This window comes from Papio anubis, chromosome 8, assembly GCF_008728515.1.
Source record: "Papio anubis isolate 15944 chromosome 8, Panubis1.0, whole genome shotgun sequence".
NCBI classification, from domain to species: Eukaryota; Metazoa; Chordata; class Mammalia; order Primates; family Cercopithecidae; genus Papio; species Papio anubis.
In genome coordinates, this window is record NC_044983.1 from 2,553,591 (window position 1) to 2,560,562 (window position 6,972).

At 38.9% G+C, this 6,972-nt stretch overlaps 1 pseudogene across 1 annotated transcript; it reads right to left on the reverse strand.

Annotated features, from left to right (window-relative positions):
• Positions 1 to 723: 723 nt before the first annotated feature.
• Positions 724 to 4,334, reverse strand: LOC101021507 (annotated as a pseudogene). Its single transcript, XR_002523677.2, has one exon. The product of XR_002523677.2 is annotated as a non-histone chromosomal protein HMG-14 pseudogene (transcript).
• Positions 4,335 to 6,972: the final 2,638 nt, after the last annotated feature.

The window sequence follows — 6,972 nt, forward strand, 5'->3', positions numbered from 1 at the left end:
TTCACAACTGAATAGCATGTACACTACATATTCAAATCTGTAATCTTTCACAGCACAGTAACAAAGTTATTAGAAAAACAGGACTACCACAACCAAACATGTTACAGAGTGCACACAATTCTGACAGGGAGCGCCATGATCGAGGAGTGGTTTTCTTTAGGAAACAATTCTACTAAAAAACATGAGAATAGAAGTAAAATAAAATGTTCAAAACATTAAATGCAGGACTGACTCCACATTGCCACTTAATATGCTTTGTATTATAGGATATAAAAACTAACTCCCCATCTATGGAATGTTAAGCTGGCACCCGAGACAGTCAAAGCCTCCCATAATTCAATATCCCACACTATTTTCTGGTTGTATCAAAAAATAAACAACCAGCAAATGATTTCACCTCTTAAAAAAAAGCATTTACGGCCGGGCGCGGTGGCTCAAGCCTGTAATCCCAGCACTTTGGGAGGCCGAGACGGGTGGATCACGAGGTCAGAAGATCGAGACCATCCTGGCTAACACGGTGAAACCCCGTCTCTACTAAAAAATACAAAAAACTAGCCGGGCGAGATGGCGGGCGCCTGTAGTCCCAGTTACTTGGGAGGCTGAGGCAGGAGAATGGCGTAAACCCGGGAGGCGGAGCTTGCAGTGAGCTGAGATCCGTCCACTGCACTCCAGCCCGGGCGACAGAGCGAGACTCCGTCTCAAAAAAAAAAAAAAAAAAGCATTTACACTTAAAAAATGGGATGAGGTGGGATTCCCTCCTTCGTAAAAATGTTTCTAGAGCTACTAAAAAACTTGCATTTATAAAGTAGTTGATAAAAATATTGCTCTGGATTGTACAAGAAAGGAGACAGGGACCACTGGTAAGACATGGTATATGGTGTTAATCAGATGTGGCTTCTTTCTCTCCTGCTTCATCAGAGGCTGGACTCTCCTCAGTTTTCGTTTCCCCGTTTACTGCAGGTAAATCTTCTTCAGTTTCTTGGTTAGCCACTTCGGCCTGTTTTCCCTTTGCTCCCCTTTTCCCTTCTGTTTGCACTTTTTTGTCTGATGATTTATCCTTCGCTGCTGCCTTTTTCAGCTTCGCTTCCACTTTTGCAGGAGGTTTAGCTGACAACCGCGCCCATCTCCTCTTGGGCTCTTCCTTGGCGGCCCCTTCGGCGGAGCTGACCTTCCTCTTGGGCATCCTGGCAGCGGGGGAGGCGAGAGCCTTCGCGAAACTGGGCTGCCTGGCCGCTGCCACTCCTCCCGCCGCCTGAGCTGCTGAGCGATGCTCAGTATCTTAAGAATTGCTTGAGGAAAACGCTGTAAATAAAGCAAAACCTGTAAAATTTTGACGTATAAAAAGTAGATAAAGTATACATTTTATACTACATGTAATATAAAAAGTAAGTAAAATCAAATCATATAAACCCAACATAATTGTACAATCCACAAATTTTCCTCAAACAATAAAGTCAGGGTATTTTTTCTCCCATGATGTTTTTGGAGCCTGACGTCCTAGAAGTTGCTATGTTGAAGACATCTGAAAACAATGCTACCATGTGCTGTCAACATCCAAATTTTCTTCAGTGTGATCAAGGGTACACACATTTGCTACAAAGGAAATTTAACTAAGGTAGAAAAACATCTGGCAAAGTGAAACTTCTAAGAATAAGGTGTTTTTAAAAATTTATTATTCAACATCCACTGTGCCCTCCCACAGCACCTTTCTTCCCTTAAACTTCAAGAAGATATAACTTTAAAGGAAGATATCGAGAATCAATTGCCAATTTAGAAGTATTCAATGACCCCAACTTCACATAATATTAAATTATTCATTCTATGGAAATAATATTTGCTTTTCTTTGGACATAATTGGTTTGTGTTTTACACATGTAATGAAGCTGTTTCTGACTTTTCCCATCTTCTATTTTTAATTCATAAGATTTCTACTTCACAGTTCCATAACCTTTAACATTTATTCATTCAATGAATATTTATTGCATGACTATCTACACTAAGTCAGGCACATTAAATAACTACATTAGGTGACAGTAACCAGATCAATAACATAATTACAGAGTATACAAAATTTAAAAATAGGCAGTAAGCTCTCTGTTAAAGCAGACAGAAACTAAGGATATTCTGCTGATGGAAGAGTGGGTAGAAAATTCCTACCTGAGAATATGACACTTAGTGGAGAACCAAAGGATGAGAAAATATTAACCATACAAAGAACTCAGAGTAGGATGTTTTGAAACAAGAAAACAGCAGCTCGAAAGGCACGGAAGTAATATGGTAGGCATCAGGGAAATAGGACTCAATATCTAAATTAAGGAGAGGAGGCCAAATATAAAACTTAAAAGAATTCTCGTTCAACAATTCTGGGGTTCAAATATTTTCCATTTCCCGGCTGGTAGCCATGGATAATGCATTTAGCCGTAGATAATTCATTTCAATTTCAGTTTCCTGACACATAACACAGGGTTGTCAAGAGCCTGTACCTCGTGCCTGTGCTGTGAAAAATTCAGGAGGTGATGCTTGTCACGTGCCTGCCACAAGGCTGAGCACGAGATAAGAAATCAGACTCCGTTGAGGTGAAGGAGAGCATAGGACGATCGCAGAAAGACAAGAAGTGACCCGATGGCACGGCACTGGGAGTTTAGTCAAATGGAGGAAGAGGTCCCTATGCAATTTCAAATGGAGGGATTTGATGGTATAACTTTGGTTTCAAGATGACTCTATTGGCACTGTGGACCATGGTCTAGACGGGAAGGTGGTGAATGCAATATTCTGAGATGTATGGATGACTGTAAGAGAGGGGAAACTGAAAGAAACAAATCTTTAGGGGAGGCCTGACCTTTAGGGAGACTGTAGAAAAGAATAGTAGAAACTGAAGCAGAAGGTAATAAGTTGTGTCTGTACATACGGAAAATAACTTTGAATTTAGCTTTCGTAATAATATTAGAGGTTATTTTTTCATAACTGTTGTTTCCAGAGATGCAAAAAATTATCTTGCTAATTTTTAAAAAATTACAGATATCTGGGATAAATCACATGCTGAGAGAAAAAAATAGTGATTTTTCTTTCTTTTTTCTTTATCAAGCATATATAAGATAAACCTTAAAAAACATAAAACAAGCCTCGCAAATAACAACCATAACTGTTTAAAATGATCTCCTTGACATTGCCTATTTGCAAGTGACTTATTATTTGAGACAATGTCAACTGGAATATTCACAGTAACGCTTTAATTGATGTATTTAAAATGAAATAAGTTGGGTTTTTTTGTTTGTTTGTTTTGTTTTTAAGAAAAAGCATTATATAAATATTACCGGGAAGTGCAGGAATCCTTGGTTGTTAGCGTTCTGTCAATTGACTGATTTAGCCAAAAAAGAGAAGTGATTGAAGGAAAATAGCCGAGAGTTTACTTAGAGGCAGCGCGCCCTGCGAGGAGAGCGAGCTCGCAGCCCCCAAGAGCGCTGCGTTTTCTGCGTTGGGTGTTGATGACGTGAAACTAACTCTTCCTTGAAGTTTCCGCCTCTGCCTTAAGTCTCCACCTTTGTTCTTTGTCTAGTTTTACTGTTACTGCCTTAAGTCCTCTCCTTTTTCCTGCCTATTCCCCAACCCCGGCTTGTGGAACCCTCCTTTACTGTTAGTCAGTGCGCATGCGTGGCAGGTTGGCCAGGCACTGCCCCTGCATTATCTCCTAGGAATTTCTTCTTTGCCATCTTCCCCTTATCAGCGTGCGTCTGGCGACATTCCCACAGGTTACCTGCAGAGTGAGTGATCACTGGGCCTCTCAAGGGACATTCCTTCTTGCCTAAGTATTTCCCTTCCTCCCTGCTCATACCCAGCATGCACGTTTCAGGTGGTTCCTGGGTTACGAGGTTTTCCCTTTTCTCAGGGGTCACCCTCTCCTGCTCATGTGTGGCTGTCTGCCTAATCTAACACTAATAATACAATACATATAAAAATATATGTTTACAAGATTCTCAGTCAAAATGTTGAAGCGAAGACTCCGGATGTTTGAAGCTGTTCAAAGACATTCAGAGCCCCCAAATAAAATCAAGTAAATGTAATACTTTTTCATATTTTAGTTCACAAATTAAGTCAGAGAGATGCAGGCTTACCTCCTATTTAAGGACTGTACTGTGAGACAGATCTCTATCCTCAGCCGGTGTGGGGAGGGCCACACTATGGCCTTTGTTTATAGCATCATATAAATAGCCATCAAGGTAGCCAGGGTTTTCTGTGAAATGTGGGGACTATAAAGATCACTTAGGACATAGCTCTGAGGATGATTGTGCCATGAGACATGGTGAACAGAAGAGAACGTCACAAAGTAGGTGATGTAGGAGTGCTTGAAGAAGCTGGACATGGCCATAAAGTTGTTCTGCCAGAAGCCAGCATGGAAGATTGCTCTAAGAAGGTTGGGGTGATGAAGGGAGATCAGTGATAACCTTGGTAAGAGCAATTTCTATGAAATGGTAAGGATATTCACTTTTTCGTTTGTGTTATTATTAAAGATAGAGTCTCACCCTGTAACACAGGCTGGACTGCAGTGGCATAAGCTCAGCCAGCCCACTGAAACCTCTGATTCCTGGGTTCAAGCAATTCTTCTGCCTCAGCCTCCCGAGTAGCTGGGCCTACAGGTGCGTGCCACTACACCTGGCTAGTTTTTGTATTTTTAGTAGCGATGGGATTTCACCATGTTGGCTAGGCTGATCTTGAACTCCTGACCTCGAGTGATCTGCCTCGGCCCCCCAAAGTGCTACGTAGGATTAGGCCCCCCAAAATGCTAAGATTACAGGCATGAGCCACTATACCTTGCTGCCAGTTTTTAGTTTGTTCATAATTGTGGGAAATTAATACATGAAAACTCTGAATATTGACAGTTTTAAGTATTTTGGTTATTTCAAGTATGAGACAGAGTTGAGTCTGTTTAACATCTCATTAAAAGGATCCAAAGAAAAGAAGGGGGCAAAAGTAGAGATTACAAAAGAGAATAATGCATAACAAATTGTAGTCTACAGTAAAACACTCTGTGACCTACATTCACCTAGTACAACTGTCACTGCAGTTCACATAGTCTGCAAGTGTAGAGATTCCTTTAAGAAAGGATTAACAATTAAATGTTTTTGTCTTCCTTAAAATTCCGTAGACATATCCCCAGGGTTAAGAGAGTCAAATTATTTTGTGTATGCAATCTTGTAATACAGAAATATAAAAATTAATTACAAAATGACAGTGTTAAAATAATTATTTTAAATTGTCAGATTTCAATAGAGTAATTGAAAGAAAAAAAGAATATATTTTTAGGCTGTAATTATAATTTTATGACATCTAGTTGCTGACCTTAACAACTAAGATATTGTAGAGTGTTTTTTTACAAAACAATCCAAAACCTCACAGGTATCCTTAAAATTTAGAAAAGAGATAGACTATTTCTCAACCAGAGAATATAATATTCAGCAGCAATACTAGGACCGAGTCTGCAGCTGGCTGATAAGAAGGACAATGACAGCAATACAGCTCAAAGTGGTTCCAGGGAATATGAACTACTTAAACTGAACACAATATAAAATCTCAAACTATGTCAGCACATCATGAGAAAATTATTTTAGAATGCATATGCAGAGGAATTGGGGAATAAGGTTGATGTAATGTGGAAACTAACAAAATTCAAGAGTGTAGGACAAGGTTCAAGTCTCTTAACGTGATGCGTCTATTGTCCAAATATTGCCATTGTTGTTAAATAACTTGAAGCAGTGATGTGACTGTGAAATTGAAAGTGAAATCAAGTCTTTCCTTCCTTAAAGTAAATATATTCAGCAGGGCATTTTCATGGAGGAGTATGTCCTTGGGAAAAGTAAGATGTTCAGGTTAAATAGAAGATGGTGTCATTGAAATCATTCTCATTTTAAGATGCAATTACTCAGCTAGCATGTGTTATCTGGATTTATTCATGGCTTCCTGGGTAGAAGTTTAAACTAAATACTTGAGTAGAATGTAATCTTGAAATATTTATATGTTCAATGAGACTAATAGTTGAGAGATGCTTCAACAAAGTCTGTCCTAGAAATTTAACCTTGGTAACTATGCTGCTGAAATATAGACAGTTCTATAAAAAATAGTTTTAGAAAGGAAAGTGTCTCATTATGATTTACTATAAGGAGAAAATCTTTCTTTTATTTGCCAACTCCTTGTATTTGTGTTCAAATTTAGAGACCTATTTGAAATTATATTTTCTTTTATATTAGAAATTGCTTGTTTCAGGAGCTAATTTGTGAACAGAGATATTCTGATTTTACTTGTTAAATGATGGTATTATAAGTGGTAGAATAAGGACCCATAGAAAATTGTCTCCTCTATAAAATCATGAGAATACTGATAAAGCTTGAGAAAACCAACATTTTCATGCTGTATTTCATCACCTCCTCCATCTCCATGATATCCTCAACAAACTCTCCAATGATGGTGAAAACTTGGAGCTACATTGCCTCAAAAAGAGTGAGAACAGAGTTGAAACTCTTCTGCCTGATAGTTCCCTGGAACACCCACCGCGAGCCTTGTCAATTAGTTGACCTGACTCAGTGTCTCCAAGTATGAAGACCTTCTCTTTAAAGGGATTTGTCAAAACAATTAGTGGCAATTATTTAACATTACATCTGCCTGAGACAGAGAAAACATTGAGAGCAAAAATGTAACCTAAATAAAAAACTTAAAGAGAAAAGCTGGGAAATGAAATTTTCATGGGAACTTAGAAAAGCTCTGACATATTTGGTAATGTAAAGCACATGTCTATGCAAAATGTTGTGTGCATGGTCAGGAAAGACCTAAGAAGTCTCTCACCTCTGGCTGAAGTTGAGGCTCAGCACAAGAAGAAAAGAAAGGTGATGGTAAGTTGTAAACTGTCCAACAGAGAGTTGAAGGCTTGCCTCAACATTCATGTGGAACTCTGTGGCAAAGACTGGGACACTTAATGTTTTC